General features: G+C 42.3%; 1 pseudogene; it reads right to left on the reverse strand.

Moving 5' to 3' along the window:
* On the reverse strand, window positions 1-751 carry LOC105298542 (annotated as a pseudogene).
* Window positions 752-18,410: the final 17,659 nt, after the last annotated feature.

Raw genomic sequence — 18,410 nt, forward strand, 5'->3', positions numbered from 1 at the left:
TTCATATGTTTTCATCCCTTTTGAGATAATAGGCTTACACATCTGCCCATATGACTCATCATCTATACCATCTCTTGCTGGAAAATGGACAGCATAGTATTTGTCTTTTCTTGCACCAATACCCCTCAAGTCTCCTGTTCCAGGGAAGTATTCACCGTATGTATGGAAGGATACAGTCATTATACGATCTGTTGTATAAAAAGCTTCTTCAACATCATCACCATGATGGGTATCAATATCAATATATAAGACTCTCTGATAATACTTTAGTAATTCAAGGATGGCAAGCACAATATCATTAACAGAACAGAATCCTGATGCTTCTGATTTCTTAGCATGATGTAATCCTCCAGCCCAGTTATCAGTTTGTTGTCTATTTAACTTGACAGCCCCAGCAATCAAGCCACCAGTTGAGAGCTGACAAAACTCAGAGTCCATCAAATACTGGACAATCTTCTCCAACGTTAAATCTCTGCATTTGCTTACTATACTCAGACATGTTATCTGACAGAAATTTGACGTACTCATCACTGTGATATTTTGTCATTTCTTCAACAGTGGCCTTATGGGGCCTGTATATTTCCATTTTTCTATATAAGCTGTAATTTAGCAGCAAGTTATGGGTCATGCGGATTCTATGAGGTTTCAAAGGATGGCCCTGTCCATAATAATAATTTCCAATATCACCACTGTAGTAGTAGCAGACTTTCTTCATGCTGCCTCCCTGACTGTATGCCATCGGCTCCCCGGCCACCGCAACCTTCAGGCTACGGCTCCTCCTCCTCCTGCTGATGCCAAGCCCCCCAACCCGCCCTCCCGCGGCTCAGAGGCGAGAGAAGGGCTGGGCTACGGACTTCCCTCTTGATCTATTCCTGTGGCTTCACTCTGTTTGTTATCCAGTGGTTCCTATCATCCGATCCTGTGTCCCTGTGAAGTCATCTCTCTTCCTCACTACAGATGACCCTCCACCTGGACAAAGACTGAGGGCTGTTAATTGTCCTCCCCCTAAAGACCTACGGAAGTATGAGGAGCGGGTTACTCGGAGAGTGTACAGGACCCACTGGCCTTCTTACATTATAAATAGACTTAGGCAAGAGGCATCTCTTAGTCGGGGAACTGGACTCCAGTGGACATGGGCTTTGTAATAGGAAGATACAAGGTTATCGGAAAGCTGCAGAGGTGTTCCTGACAGGCTCCAGAACAGAGGACATCTACCATCAAGGCCATATGGCCACTGAGGAAAGTTAGCCAGGGTGTCAGCTTGCAATAACCGGGAAGGAGGAGGAGCTTCACCAAAAGGAAGAGAAAACATGTGGCTTCCTTAGAGCCTGGTCCTATGTCTGGTACATGAGAATAATGTATGAAAGAAAGAATGAATGGATAAGTTAATGCAAGGAGAGAAGGAAAGAGAAAGAATATTATAAAATAGAGTATCAGGCAAACTAAGAAATAAATGAGTCAAGAGCAAGATTTGGCTTCTAGCAACCTAGAACTTTCCTTCTCTGACTCTTTTCCTTCCTCCCTTCCTCCCGCTCCCCATGAGGCAATGTTCTGTCCTGGAAGAGGTACTAACTCCTGTTCCTACCAGGGTGGCAGCCTGGCTGATCAGAGAGGGCACTGTATGCAGGAAGAAAGCCAGTGGTCTGGCTCTGAAGTGTGATGTGGGGCCTGCAGGGCCTAGGGGAGAACCACAGTTTGAAGCAGGCCCATTAGCAGCAGGGCTGAGCAGAGGACTTGGTTTCAAAAAGAACTAGTAGGAATAGCTGGAATCGGGTTCAGGTGGGATGCCAAAATGAAGCAAATGTTATCTCTAGTACAAGAAGATCTTTGGGATAAAACTTTAAATTACCAATAAGTATGGCTCATTTGTATAACGATGTGTAACTGTTAAAAGAATTTTATTCATATGCCATGAAATTCACCCTTCTAAAGGGTGAATCTAGTGGTTTTTAGTATATTCAGAGTTGTGCAACCATTTCCACTATCTAATTCTAGAACATTTCATCACCCTGTATCCATTAAGAGGCATTCCCCATTTCCCATTCTCATAGTCCCTGGCCACCACTAATCTACTTTCATTCTATGAATTTGCCTATTCTGGACATTTCATATAAATGGAATCTTACAATGTGCATGTGGTCTTTGGGGTCTGCTTTTTCACTTAGCATAATGTTTTCAAGGCTTACTCTTATCGTAGAATGTATCAGTACTTCATTCCTTTTTATGGCTGAGTAATATTCTATTGTTTGGATATGTCACATTTTGTTTAACCATTCATCAATTGATGACTACTTGTATTATTTCCACTTTTTGCCTGTTGTGAATAATACTGCTATAGACATTTGTGTACAAGTTTTTGTGTGGACACGTTTTCATTTTCTCTTGATTATACAGTATCTCCTGCTGTTTGAAAGCTTGCATTATGTCACTTCCCTTTTACGAAAGACCTACATCAGTACCTGTTTTTTGCTAACCATAAGAAATCCAAAGAGGATTTTCTCTTTTACAAAAAAGGCAAAAAGCAAAAATAACATCCCGCATTTGTTTTGTAGTGAGCCTTTGTAGAGGCAGCACGTGCTGAACAGTGAGAGTGCACTGCTTTCCCTGTATGTGAGTATTATTTTAGGTTTTATGCCTTATTTGGCATGATTCGGCAGGTTGTTTTTGGGGTCTGGGAATGCTCTTTTTTTTTTTTTTTCAGATAGATTAATAGTAATTGCCTCTTCACTTTAGGTCTGTTCAGTTTACAAAGTATTTCATAGGAACACTCTACTTTCTACAGTGGCAGAAACCTGTATACCTAGGGAAAGAGTTGTTGGCTCATATGTTAACTCTATGTTTATCTTTTTGGGGAATTACCAAACTGTTTTCCATAGTGGCTGCACTATTTTACATTCCTACCACCAATGTATGAGTGTTCCAATGTCTACATATTTTTGCCAACACTTGTTATTGTTTGTCTTTTTAGTCATGCTAGTAGGTGTGAAGCTGTACCTCATTGTGGCTTTGAATTGTACTTCACTAATTACTAATGAGGTTGAGCATCTTTTCATGCACATATTGGCCATTTGTATGTCTTCTTTGGAGAAATAGCTATAAGAATGTATAACTTTAACTCTATACACATATATTCATATTCCCCAGTACAGCCTGAGACTGTGCATGAGTTCTGATATTTGCTTCTTCAGTTATCTTCAGTGATTAGAGTGGAGGAGAGAATTTCCTGAGGCTTCCTTGAAGGAAGAAGAATGCTGTATAGGTTGATGTTTTTCCTCAAAGTTGCTTTTCTTGGCTGTCAGGCGGCATATTTACTGTGGGGATTAAATTGTTTATTTAAATATGGGCACCATGATATTCAGTGGCTCACAGGGGTTCAGTGATATTAGTTATTTAAGTTCTTCATCTGTTCTGATTGGCTGACACCCATGCTGTAATGGTTAATTGACATTTAGAATACCATGCCTGTGTATACATTATCTGGCTCACATATGTAATCGTATGCCTGGCATACAATTAGAAATTGTTATTTTTTTTCCCCTCCTTTTTTGGGCTCTTTTATATCCTACCATCATTGAGAGTAGGCCGTGGATTGTCAATTGCTAATATCTATTTTTTGTTGTTTTACATCTCTGAATTTTCACCTCATTTGGGCCCTGGAGTGTGCTCTGATGCTCTTTAGTTGGTATTTTGGTTCTTTATCATGAAAACAAGATCTTTTCATACAGCCCTTTGCTGCAATGACTTTGGCAATTGCTCATAATCCCAGAGTCCCCTGCTGAGCCACTTAGTCTGTTAACTGGAAGATCCTTTTGAAAGGAAATCTTTCTGTGTAGACATACTGAGTTGACATTCAGTCATGTTCTCACTCACTGACACCCATCACCCATGGTGGTATGAGGGTTCAGAACAAATCACCCCAAGATGTGCCTCTGTTGGTATGCAGATTGTTTTGAGCCAAAGGCAACTTTAGCCCTTGGCTCAAGAGAAACTTCTGGCCCTCCCTTAACTACCTAGATGAATTTGAATTAGGGGCCTTGCCTAAACCTCTTTTGATTTATCTATAGGGCAGGACAAACTTCTATTCACTAAGCATTTGTTCTTATCATTCTGCAATGACCCTTTAAAGCCCCCAAGGCATCTTACCTCATCCCTAGCTCAGGATGTCTTATGTACTCATGTTCCTTTCTATCTCTGAACTTCTCCTGCATGTGGGGTCTCTGATTCTCTCATGTACTAAATTTGGTTATTTTCTCTTGCTAATCTGTCTCATGTCTATTGATTAATAGACCAGCCAGAAGAACGTTGAGGGCAGAGACAAAGTTTGTTCCTCTCCACGGTGGCCAGGTGGCTATCGACTGGAGTAAATGAAAAAAAAGTGCTAATTGTGGGATTGTTCGTAATGCTGAATAAATGAAAACAAATTAAGTGTTATTAATAGGGGCTGGTTATATAAAGCATGGTACAGTTATATTGCAGAGGTTGCCACACTTTTTCTGTAAAGGGCCAGATAGTAACATTTTAGGATTTGTGGGCCACAGAGTCTCTGATACAACTATTCAACCCAGGTTGTTGTACCCAGGTGTTGTAATGCACATGCAGCCATAGATAATAATATGTGTTGGCTGTGTTTCAGGAAAACTTTATTTAGGTGCTGGGCTATCTATCTTTGGGCTGCAGGCCATAGTCTGCTGACCTGTGATATAATGAACTCTTAACTATTTGGCTATTAAAAAGAATCAAATAGAATGTGTACTGACAAAGAAGTCCATCAAGCTGTTTAAACAAACACATAGATATTTTTTTGGGGGGGGGGGGTCAAAATTATGAACACATTTGTATAGGCATGAAAAAGAGCCTTAAATGACACACACCCAACTGTTAACAGTAATCACACCAAGTGATTTGAATTGGGGAAGTAGGAGGTGGGAACAGATGGGTACTTTTCCTTAACTTATTGTTTAAATGAGCACTGAGAGAGCCTTGCTTTTGTAATTAAATAAAATTCAATTGGGATTTTTTTTTAATCCAAAAGAGTTTTACTAATCTTAATAATAATGTACATAAGCTAATATTCTGCATAAAGTATAAGAACTTCATAATCATAATAACCACATAGTCTCCATTACGCAGTGCCTCTAAGCCACTGCATCTATCTCATGGTTATAAACGGGAGTCTAGATGGATAGATCTATGAACAAAGGGGAGGCAGGATGGGTCGAGAAGCCAGGTCAGAGCCTTGGTTGAGAAGTATGAGGCTGTCCTGGAGGCAGGATCTGAGGCAGAGCTGGGGGCAGAGGCATCAGTCTTCTAGTCAGCAAACCCCTCACATATAGCTCCTTCTAGGTCTGAAGGGTCTCAGGAATATTATAGCCACTTCTACTTAGTGGGTCATTAGCTGCATCTTTACCTAGCTAGGAGCCCTTGTTTCCTCATTTGCTGAAGGTCCACTGCAGGCCAGTCTTGGTGCTAGTGGGTGGAGGAGGTGGCATCCTCATAGCTGGAGCAGGAGGGAGAATTGTAAATAGGTGAAGTTCAGGGCCCAGGAATACAGGCACCACAGAGGTGTGTGCAAGTGGGAGGGGCTCTTTGTACAATAAGTCACATATGAGTCACAACTGAGTCACTCTGAAGTATGAATAGGAGTTCACCACATCAACCAAGGCAGGCAGGAAATTCCAGGCAGACAGAAAAGCAGAAGGTACAGAGACAGGAAATACTGTCAAAGCACCCTAAGACATTTATGAACAGGAAGAGAAACTAGCGGAGGGTGCAAGTAGGGGAGACAGGAAATCAAATTTGGGCTTTAGAGAGATTTTCTGGTGGTATTGGACGAGAATGGACGGCAAGGGAAGTTAATGATCCTTGTCCAGGTGAGAAGTGACATGAGCCTGCATTCAGCCAGTCAGTGGATTCAGACCACATTGCCCTCACCTCTGAGCCACTCTCGAAGCTGCCCACTCTGCTATATACCTTCTCTTCTCCTCTTCACATGGCCAGTTCTCCTTCAGCCTTTAAACTTTTAAAACTCAGACATCACTTCCATGAAGAAAAGTTCACTGACACCTCACCCCATTCCCCACTACTCCCAGCTGGGTCAGGGACCCCTACTCTGGCCTCTATGAGGCTTTGCACATTTCTCTATCTCTGCATGAATCCCATTGCTCTATGATTGCGTTTTGGTTTCTAAATTATGACTAGACTGTGATTTTCCTAGGACAGGGGCAAGGCCTCATTAGTCTTTGTGTCTCTAATGCCTAGCACAAAACCTGGCATGAGAAGGTAATTAGTAAATATTTGTGACTGAATGAGTAAATGCATGGGGCAAGGTATTGGGAGTGGGGGTGGCATGGAGCTTCCATGCCCTTTCTAGATGCGCCACCCTCCTAGCACCTCAATGTGTTTACCAACCCAGAAGCTCTTTGAACTCCACTGTTTAAGGGTTTTTATGGAGGTTTCATTACATAGGCATGGCTGATTAAGTCATTGGCATTGGTGATTAACTCAACCTCTGACCCTTTTTCCCAGAGATTGAGGGGTGAACTGAAAGTTCCAACCCCCTAATAATGCCTTGATCTTTCAGGTGACCAGCACCCATCCTGAAGCCATCTAGGGGCCCCCATCCATCAATCATCTCATTAGTATGCAAATGACACTTTTATCACTCCAGAGATTCCAAGGGTTTTAGGAGCTAGCTGTGTGACAGGAACCAGGGACAAAAACTAAATACAGTATATATTTATCACAGGAGATAATAATGACATTAGCCGAGGCAGGAGAAAAGAGGAGAAAAGCAGATATGGGAATGATCATTTCAGTTATTTATTGTGTAGTAACACAAAACAACAATAATTATTTATTATCTTTCATGGTAATAGTTGACTGGCACCCCATCCCAACTCCTGGACTGAGCTGACAACCCCCAGGTACTGAACCTGGCTTTTGACTGACTCACTTCTCATTATCTTCCGTGTCTTACACATCTCTTGTATCTTAGTGAAGTGTAGAATGCCTCTTACTGACTTTCCTTAGTGTCTTTGTTTTACCCAGGTAGTCTAGGAATCTTTTCTCCTAATCTTCAGGGGCCTTTTACCTGTACCCAGACTTATAACTCAGGTCTCTGGCAGCTTTGCGAAATAAATTTCTCATGTGATTCATTTTCTATAGTCAGAGGGGCCACACATCAGGGCTCTTTCTTGCATATAACTGAAAGCCCAGCATGCACAGGTTTAAGCAAAAAGGGAATTTATTTGCTCACGTAACTGAAAATTCCAGGGGGTAGATCTCACTTTAGCCATGGCTGGACTTAAATGTCAGGACCTTGATTTCACTTCCTGATGATTTAGTCTTATATTCTATCTCTAAGCTCCATTCTCAGCAAGTTCATCCTGTGCAGTAGCAAAAAAAAAAAAAAAAAAATGGCTGCAGTAGCTCCAGCCCATTCCTTTCCAGCTCTGGTCCAGCCAGAAAGGGCATGCCTCTTGTCTAGGAGAAACTGTAACAGCCCTGGGAGTCACTCTGATAAGGCCAATTATGGTTGTTTGCTGGCCCCTGAACCCACCTCTGAAGTCAGGGGCCAGCAGCAGGGTCTCGTGCTGAATAAGGATGCGTTTTGGGGGGCAGGGGAAGCAACAAATGTTCACTATGGGTTGTGGGGCAAAGCTTCGAAATACTGCCAGAGTGGAGCTCAGATAGCCCTGGCCCAGAGCCTGGCACTCTGCAGCTCTCAGGAAATACTTTCATGTTGCATCAAAATATAGGACTACTGAGCCATGACTTGGGATCTAGACGGAATCTGCGTCCTGGCTATGTGGTCACTGTGGGCCCAAGGGGTGAAGATGCCTGCTTGCTGAGTCAAGATACTCTTGATGTCTGCAAGATACATGCCTTTTTTGTTTTTTATATTTAATTGCTAATCTCTCTAGGGAAATACAGGCAAGAATACAAAAGTCTCACATAAGGGAAAGTTGCAGAGTTGAGAAATCTCTTAAGATTATTACAGCATTAATCCTTATTCTACAGTTTCCAATTCTTTTTCCTAGATGGAACCTAGGAGCCCAATTTATTAATTTGTTCACTCATCTAATACACATTTATTCATAACCTAGTCTGGGCCATACCCTGGAGGCACAAAGGTGAATAAAGCCCAATCTTAGCTCTTGAAGTGTTCACAGGCCAGAGTGGTGAGACTGACTAAATAAGTGATCATCCCAAATTTGATGACTGCAAATAATAAAAGTATAAAGGAAAAGCTTCGGAAGGAGCAACACTTTCTTCCTGGGGCTGACTCACCTAAGCTGTCTGTAGTGTGTAGTTGGTTTCTCAGCTAGGTGGGGTTGAAATCCTCTGAATTCATGCCTGGAGCACTGCCCTGTATTGCAAATGGGAGAGTAAAGTTGGCATGAATTTTGTGGAGGACAATTTGCCAATAATTAGCAAAATTTTTCAGCACTTTCTCTTCCAGGAATGTACCTTTATTTGCACGTGTAAGAAATGACTTACGTGTAGGGTTTTACACTGCAGGGCTGTTGGTAATAACAAAGATTAGAAATAGCCTTAATGGTCAACGTTAATCGAAAAGCTGGTGCAGCCACACGAAGGAACGTGGGCTACGCAACTACAAACAGCGCTGTTTCCTTCCATGTCATTTCTTTTTAACAGATGCCAGGCGCTGTAGTAACCTAACTCTTGTTTATGTGTGCCTGTTTACATCAATGAGCCTGCGGTAAAATTGGTTTCGTTACATGTCATTTCACTTAAAGTCGCAGAACCTACCCACACGATAAGTAAGTGAAAATTGTGTTAATCTGGAATATTCTCCAAGACATAACAAGATGTGAAAAAGCAAGTGTCTGAGTTATGTTATAATATGCTGCCTTTTTTTAGAAAAAAAAGGAGGAAAAAATATTGCTTGCGTATATAAACTATATATGTATAAATTTGGAAGGTAAAAAAGAAATGTATAAGTTTTTTAGGGAGAGGAACTGGGTGTCCGAAGGATGATAAGAAAGTTCACCATGTACTTTTTACTGTTTGAATTTTTAATGTATTATCTATTTTTTTAAAAAGCACCCCTTTCCCCACTCTTCTTAGCTGGGGGCTGGGAGGCAAATGGAATTTGCATCTCTGGGAGATGTGCCTGGCTGATTTTATCTCAATGACCCCTTCCTTTATCCTCCACCAGAAAGGCCATTTTGGGGCACTTCTTTCTTCACATTGACTTGGCATAAACTTTTCGTTTTCCCAATAGCTATGAGTTAGCTTTCATTTCCTTTTCCCAGCCCCGACGACAGACTTTGTGCTTTCACAAACCTTAGGGTTTGGTTTATATAAGGTCCAGAGTCTCCATCTTGATGGGCACCTGGTTAGTTCCAGCTGCTGCCAGCTGTGTGGACACTCCAGCATCTCATCTTTATTGCTTGGCAGCTGAGTGTTTTCAGCTCAGTTTATTCCTTTCTTTGGGGCTGTTCCAGATGTGGCCTCTTCCTGCTCTGGTGGGGAAAGTCCCCTTTAAAGCCATGTGCTTAAAACTGAAACCAAAGTGTAACGGCCAGGGCCACCGCAAAGGCAGGGCCTCAAGGACCTCCTAAATCTTTGCTGATGTCCTTCTGCTTAGGAAGTTTAAGACCAAGGGCCTGGAGGAAGCTATCTTCTGGTAGTTGCTAAATCTAGATTTGTTTTCCCTCCAGGGATTTTTGTCCCCTGCCTCTCCCTTTTCACCACGCCTTTTCTTTAATGATTCTCATTTTAAATTTAGCCAAGAATTGTAGAAGATATTTTAAAGGTGAAAAGAAGCCACAAGGTTATCCCCTCTTTTTTTCTATCAAACCAAAGAGGAGTGTTTAGGAGCTGACTCCCCCATCTTCCTCAGAAACCTTAAGTGGGGGGTTGGAGCTTTGCGCAGTGACAGTGTGGTAGCCAATAAGGGTTATCCGAGGTGTGATTATTGCTAACTGAAAACTTAAGTGGGGAGTTGCATGTGCCTTAGGGGCCAGGCAGATAAAGCAAATGAGAATAGCCGCCCAGGAATAAGGTAATAGGGGTGGTGAAGGCGCTGTGAGAGCTGTGAGCTCCATGCCCCTTACACAGGAAGCAGCTGCTAGTCTGCTCTAGCCCGTATTGGTATGCGGGACTTTTTTGTAAGTGGGGGAGGCACATGAGATTTTGATGTGAAATCACATGCATCTTTAAAACATTGCGGGTGTTTCACTCGAGGGTAGGCCTCCTGTGTCCACACTTTTTCCTAGGAAAAATGCTGTACTTCTGTTAGTTTTTCTGGTTTTCCCTCGGTGGGAAGCCTTCAGTCTGTTGGGACTGTCTTGGGGTGGTTACATGATACTTGAACTTTGTCTTGGTACTTTTGGGTTGCTTAGAAAATATCATTGACTGGGTAGCTTATAAACAATGGAAATTTATCTCCCACCATTCTGGGAGGCTGGGAAGTCCAAGTTCATAAAGCTAGTGGATTCAGTGTCTATTGACGGCCTGCTTCCTGGTTCCTAGACAGCTATATTCTGGCTGGGCCCTTGTGGGGTATAAGGTGCTAGGGAGCTCTGTGGGGATCTCTTTTATTAGGGCACTAATCCCATTTATGAGGGCTCCACCGCCATGACCTAATTGCTTTCTAAAGCTCCATCTCCTAATACCATCATTACCTTGGGGGTTAGTGTTTCAACCTGTGATTTTGGGGGACACTAACATGCATACCACTGCAACCTTGTCCAGATGAGTCTCCCAAACCTTGTGAAACCAAAGGCTGTTTGATCAATGTGGCCTCTCATGGAGATGTCAGCCTTGGATTCAATTGGTTTTAATATTTGTTTTGGTTGTTTTTACTATTTAATCTATCATCTAGCATTTCAAAATTATTTTAAATTGCTTATGTCTTTTTGAAAATATTTTTTACTTTTCAATTACTGTTGACATACAATATTATATTAGCTTTAGGTGTACAGCATAGTGATTAGACATTTATATAACTTACGAAGTCATCACTCCAATAAATGTAGTACCCATATGACACCATAAGTAGTTATACTATTATTGACTATATTCCCTATGTTATATATCCCCATGACTGTTTTGTAACTACCAATTCATACTTCTTAATCCTTTCCCCTTTTTCTTTTTTATACTATTTTTTATTTTTCAGTTATAGTTGGCATACAATATTATATTAGTGTCAGGTGTACCCTTCCCCCTTTTCAGTCATTCCCCCCAACCCCTTCACTTCTGGCAACCATCAAAATGTTTTCTGTATCTATGAGTTTGCTTCTGTTTTGTTTGTCTATTTATGGTTTTTTTTTTAGATTCCACATATAAGTGAAATCATGTGGTATTTCTCTCTCCGTCTGACTTATTTCACTTAGCATAATATTCTCTAGGTCCATCCATGTTGTTGCAAATGGTAAACTTTCATTTTTTTAATGGGTGAATAATATCCCATTGTATAGATGTGCCACTTCTTCTTTATCCATTCGTCTACTGATGGACACTTAGGTTGCTGCCACATCTTGGTTATTGTAAATAATGCTGCAATGAACCTAGGGATGCATATGTCTTCTTGAATTAGTGGATTTCTTCAGATAAATATTTAGAAGTGGAATTACTGGGTCCTTCCTTTTCTCTTGTTATATAGCCTTTGTTTTAAAGTCTATTTTGTCTGGTATAAATATTGCTACCCCAGCTTTTTTTTTTTTCTCATTTCTGTTTTCATGAACTATCTTTTTCTATCCCTTTACTTTCAGTCTGTGTGTATCTTCCAATTTGAAGTGAGTCTCTTGTAGGCAGCAAATGTAAGGGTCTCATTTTCTTATCTGTTCAGCCTCCCCATCCTGCGTCTTTTGATTGGGGCATTTAATCCATTTATATTGAAAGTAATTGTTGATACGTATGTAGTTATTGCCATTTTATTATTCATATTTTTTTATTTTTTTCTTCTTAAACAAATCTTTTTAACATTTCTTGTAATACTGGTTTGGTGGTGATGAACTCCTTTAGCTTTTCTTGTCTGGAAAGCTCTTTATTTCTCCTTCAATTCTCAATGATAACTTTGCTGGGTAGAGTAATCTTCATTACAGGTCCTTGCTTTTTATCCCTGTAAATATTTTGTGCCAATTCCTTCTAGCCTGCAAAGTTTCTTTTGAGAAATCAACTGACAGTCTTATGGGAGTTTCCTTGTAGGTAACTAACTGCTTCTCTCTTAATGCTTTTAAGATTCTCTCTTTGTTTTTAATCTTTGGCATTTTAATTATGATGTGTCTTGGTGTGGGCCTCTTTGGGTTCATCTTGTTTGGGACTCTGTGCACTTCGTGGACTTGTCTGTCTATTTCCTTCACCAGGTAAGGGAAGTTTTCTATCATTATTTCTTCGAAAAGAGTTTCGATTCCTTGCTCTCTCTCCTCTTCTGGTACCCTTATCATAGGACTGTTGGGACGCTTGATGTTGTCTCAGAAGCCCCTTAAACTATCCTTGTTTTTTTGGGGGGGATTCTTTTTTCTTGTTGCTGTTCTGTTTGGGTGTTTTCTGCTACCTTATCTTCCAAATTGCTGATTCGACCCTCTGCTTCATCTAATCAACTGTTGATTCTCTCTAATGTATTCTTATTTTAGTTATTGTATTCTTAATTTTTGACTTTTTTTTGTTTTCTATCTCCATTTTTATGTTTCCTATCACTGAGATCATTGAGTATCCTTATAAGCAATATTTTGAACTTTGCACCTGCTGCATTTGTTAGATTGCTTGTCTCTGTTTTATTTAGTTCTTTTTCTGGAGCTTTGTTCTTTCTTGTGAGACATGTTTCTTTGTTTCCCAGTTTGGCTGCCTCTCTGTGTTTGTTTCTATGTATTAGGTAGAGCATCTATGTTTCTCAGTCTTGGTAAAGTGGCTTATGTAGTAAGTGTCCTGTGGGGCCCTGTGTCATAGGCTTCCTGGTCACCTGAGTTGGGTGCTCCAGTTGTGTCCCCTGTCTTGGTTGTGTGTGCCCTCCTGTTGTAGTTGAGCCTTGATTACTGTTGGCATGTCAATGGAGGGACTGACCCTTGGGCTGATTGGTTGTGATGGCTGGCCGTGACCAGTGGAGGAGCTGTTGTGCAGGGGCTGACCTTACGAAGCAGGATTTGCTTTAGCATGGCTCTGATGCCTGCCCAGTCTGCTCCTTGGGTGTGTTGTTTGTGGATGTGGTTGGGTGGTGCTCTGGTGCGGTCTGAAGGTGGCCACCAGATGTGCTCATTTAGGGGCCTCTTGGGAAGGGCTCTGTTGCAGGCCAAGGTCGGCCTCTGCCTATGCTCCACCTGGGACCACTTGGTGTGAGCTACAAAGTATTGTCAACTACATATATATTGTTGTGCAACTGACTCCCAGAACCTCCCCATTCTGAATGACTGAAACTCTACACCACTGAACAACAACTCCTTCTGCCGCTCATTCCCCCCAAACCGTGGTAACCACTATTCTACTTTGTGTTTCTATGAGTCTGACTACTTTAAATACTGCATATAAGTCAAATCATACAGTATTTGTCTTTTTGTGATGGGCTTATTTCACTTAATATAATTCCTTTAAAGTTTATCCATGTTGTAGTATATGATAGGAATTTCTTTTTAAAGGATGGATAGATCATATCCCATTGTATGTATATACCACATTTGTCTCTGTCCACTCATCTGTTGACAGACATTTAAGTTGCTTCTACCTTCAAGAACTCTTTCTAAAATATATTCTGTTTATTGCAGCCATCTCGGTTGTAATCTACTGTTATACTGGAGCCCCAATGAAGTGGTAGTAAGGTATTGGGGAGTAAAAGCATTCTATAATCTTTTGATTAAATTTAAATTTTTTTATTGGACCTAAGTCCCTGGGCTGTGACTTTCAGAAGCGGTTCCTTGCCTTTTTTTTCCCCCTTCACCTTATTTAAGACAGGAAGGCTAGAAAGCTCTGGAGTTGCCTGACATTCCCCTCACCCCATCACCCCCAGGTCAGATTGGCTCTGGTAAGGTAATTTCCCTCAGTGGGCAGGCTTTTACAATGGAGAATGCTTCGGGCATATTTCAAAATAGTTATATTTCCCCTCTTCCAACCTGAAATGTGAGATTTTTCTTGGACCTTTACTGTGAGAACTGGGTGGAGTTCCTGGTAGTAAAAACTCAGGGAAGTGTGGGGACCTTAAGACTCAACCCACAGGGTCTTCTCACTTTCAAGCTGGTTTACACTTAGCTTCCAGCCATTCATCAAAATAACTGTTAAATGTTCCTACCAGTTTATGGCTCCAGCAGCTTCTGCTCCAGCTAAGCTGATCTTGGCTTTGACGGTCTCTATTTACTTCTTTCCAGTTTTCATCATGAAGATTTGCCCTGTCACCTCAGTTTTCTGATGGATCTAAGAAAAGTTGTTGATTTTCAGTTCGTTTTACTTTTTTCTTGTTGTGAGGATGGGAGTGGCAGTTTCTAAGCTGTTTATATGTTGTAGCTGAAACTGAAACTCTTCATATTTTTAAATGAAAATGTTCAAACATTTTCAAAAGTACAGAGACTAGGGCAAGAATCCCCATATACCCATCACTCAGATTCAATGCATATGAACCTTTTCTCACATTTGTTTTGTCTGTCCATACCCTCCTTTTAGTTTTTCTTCTTTTAGTCTCCATGGAAATAGTTTAAAGCAAATCCCAGACACCAATTATTGCTACACACATCAGTGAGCAGCTCTAAAAAAAAATCAGTTTTTTTTCCTGTTGGCTGGTTTTACTTATATAACTTTGCTTATTTTAGTATATAGTTCTTTTTGTTTCATTTTGCTGACCAATTTGATAGCAGAAGCATTTTCTTTTAAAAATTAAATAGTGGTTTTTACTATTAAATATTAAAATGTTTTTAAACCAAAATTTTTATACAAAATAATATTTTAATGAAAATGTTTATTCAGAAAACACTATCATTATACCTGGTATTGCTTGCACATTTACATTTTTTAAAATATATGTGAGTTGAAGAGATGCTTGACACTGGACTTTGGACCAGCCTGGCATGTTTTCATTTTTTTTAAAAACAGCAGTTGCTTCCCCCTTAAATTTCTGTGTTCTTGGCTGACTCGGTATCCCCTTTTCCACTGGTGCTTTACCAACGCCTGTCTATTTTGCCATTAGCCCTGGCTGAAGCAGCCTTTGAACATCAACACCTGCCTCATGTTCCAACTGTGCTGCTTCTGTTTGTTTGCCTCGGTGACCTGAACTCCTCTCCTTACTCGCCTACTCCTCTCTCTCGTTCAACCTAGAGATTTCATTCCCTTATTAATCACTCATTCATGGATTCCACAGACCTCTTATTTGCCAGCCTCTGAGTACACACATATATATACATATACCCCATCCTGAACCAGAGTAGATATAAGGTGACTTAAAAAAATATGTATAATGCAACAAGAAAAGAAAGAAAAAGAACTTTGGCCAACGCGAGAACTGCAAGGATCAGCAAACACAATTATTTCAAGCAAACTTTATAATCTTTAAATAAGAATCTTTAGTTAAAATAGTGTCGGAGCCCCGCAGCATCCTGTCTTCTTAAAGCAGCATGAGGAGTGATCACAGGCCCCACATCGGCTTTCCAACATGCCTTCTTCAGATCTGCCCTCCTGTCTGTCTCCTAGTGGTGGCCAGCAGTAAAGGCAACATAATGGACCCATGTGTGTGTTTGAGACTTTACCCACTCAAATCAGGCTTGTGTTCTAAGTATGTAAGTGTGGGTGGAAAGGAAGTTTGGAAAGGAGAGCAGACCCATAGGAGACCCAGCTGAGGCCAGGGAGATTTCTCTGACATCCTCTTTTGAGGGCCTTTTTAATATCTTGTCTAGGAACATTGTCTCTCCTTTTACTTATCCTAAACTCCTGTCAAGTTTAAAGGGCAATTCTTTCGTAAACAAGCTGTAGGGGGCTGAGCAAGAATTGTTAGAGCAGAGTACAAGGATCTGTGGGTAGGGAAGCTCTCTGGAAATTAAGGAACTTCCAGAGAGCCCAAACTTAACTCTGAAGTTGAGTCAAAGTAGAAGGAAGCTTTGCAGAACTGTAAACAGATCGTGGTCAAGAACTCACAAATGATCCTCCACCCCCACCCTCACACTGCTGGTGGGTTTGTAGGACTCTGGAACAAGACCAAATTTCAGTATTTCTCTGCCCTCTATGTCTCCCAGTGGTTGAATCAAGAAGAGTGCACCAAAGAAAACTTGGCATCTCATTGCTCCTGGTGGCTCTCGTGTACTCGCTGGGGTCACTCAAATACCAAATGAAAGAAGGAAATAATTCCTCAAGCAGCACTCACCTGGTGTAGGAGACAGTAACTGAGCTAAGGGATGACCCCACAAAGCTGTGAATGCAGGACTGGTTTGGTCGAGGTTGGGTGAGCACAGGAGGAAGGCATTAACTACATCGGAACACAGAAGGGATTGCCTTTGAGCCTTGTCTCCAAGGCTGAACAGGGAGGGAAGGAAGGGAATTCAGACAGAGGAATAACGTTAGAGGGGAGTGTGTGACCTGTTTGGGGAAGGGGGCGGGGATAAGTTGTGGTCAGAAAGAGGGAGAATTTTGAATTTGTTTCGAGTCTGGTGTGGCCCTTAGGTACTACACCACTCTTCAGTTTTTTTCTGTTTCGCTCAAGGTCATGGAATAGAGTCAGAGCAAAATATAGAATGTGTTCCAGTTCTCTGCTGCCACTTCAGAAATGGCCACCAGATGGCGCTCGTTCCACCTGCTGAGGTTTGGTCTTTGGCTCAGCAGCCACTACCTGCGCCCTGGTGTACCTGGAACCGCCTATGGCTGCTTGCAGGCTGGTGATTTGAGTGATTTGAGTTACTTGGTGTCGCTTTAAGGCATTTCGAGGTTAGAAACGTCCAGTGCTTCTCTGAGAGAGGACAGACTCATAGAGAATGGTGTCCTGGACTAGGAGGTAAGAGGAAATCCTTGAACAGGAGCTGCCCAGAAGGCAATGATTTGAAGCAAGAATAGGAAAGCTGACCCTACAGTACTCTGTGTCTGTGACCATGGAAGGAGCCTGTTTTGGGGAGCAAGGACACCTCATGTCATTGTAGAGATGATGATTAAGGGGAGGGATGGGAACCTCACTCCCCTAATCATTCAGTGGGAAGGAATGGAGGCTGATGTCACATGCTGCCTGCCACTGGGAGGCATGCTTTTCTTTTCTGCCAGTTCCTAGGTGTGTTATTCGGAACCAGCACCCCATGACCTTGCAAGGTCATAAGCCCACATGCTTCGGGGGCTGGGGAAGTGATGCTGATGGGTGAAGCTGGGGGTAATTACAGACTACAGGGAATCGTGGGGTTTGGTGTGAGTCAGGCTCCTTTTGAAGGCATTTCAATTGAAAATTTCTTAAAAACACTGTGCTGACCTAACAACGCTCATCTGCAAACTACTTACATTGAACACACCTGGCTCAGGGTGACCCGAGACTTCCTAGCATGGCGCTGGGGACCCTTCACAGCTATTCCTGCCCTCCTTTTTCATCCCCATCTCCCACCTCTCCCCTTGCATTTATACATTAGCTAGACCCAATGTGTCAAAGCCCTCTATAATCTTTATCCGGGGCACATGCCCTATGTTCAGGAGGCCCTTTCTCCCCTCCCTCACGTCATTCACGATCCAATTCAGCGTGGTCCTCTCCTCCGCTGGGTGTGGGTGCATCAAAGGCTGAGACAGTCAGGACCTCCACACTCTGCTTAATTCCAAGGAACAGTTTCACCTTGGGTTCTGTGAGAATGGCACCCCCTGTGGTTTCGGGAGTTGTGTAACGTTGTCGCTGGGCACGGAGCGGGAGCTCAAAGTGACATAAGTTACTGGGGTCATTCTTCTCTGTGGACAGCCCCACGGCAAGCCACCAGATGGCGCTCCTCTACTTTCTGGGGCTCCGCGTTCACAAGCGTGCGATTTACTCACACGTTCCTGGAGCTCTTGGATATCAAGCTTCTTTGCTCCATGTGGCCCCCAGACCTCCCGAGCCCCGTATAGGCCAGCCTTGAGGTGCATTTCTACCCCATTCTGCCCCACAGCTGATCCCGACCACCCTCAGCCTCAAATCCTTCCCGCATGGATGATGTTGGCTCAAGAAATTGCTACCTGAGTCATCAGACCCTTTCATGATGCTTTAGCTGTAAAATAAGCCCAGCACATTCCCACTATGAGACCCGCCCTAGGGTTCACCTGTGCCTTCCTGGTTTGGGGAGGTCACGGAGTAGGCCTAGTGTCTGGGTGTGCCAGACACACACACACAGCCTCCCAAAGTGTGACAGGGAGGTGCTGGAAAGATCTCCTCAGCACCCTGAACCTGTGAGTAGAAAGGGAGGACGCCACCGTGGAGGACTTCGAACAGCAACACATACCTCCAGGGAAGCTAGGCATACACCATGGAGCAG

The sequence above is a fragment of the Pteropus vampyrus genome, unplaced genomic scaffold (genome assembly GCF_000151845.1).
Source record: "Pteropus vampyrus isolate Shadow unplaced genomic scaffold, Pvam_2.0 Scaffold156, whole genome shotgun sequence".
Taxonomy (NCBI): domain Eukaryota; kingdom Metazoa; phylum Chordata; class Mammalia; order Chiroptera; family Pteropodidae; genus Pteropus; species Pteropus vampyrus.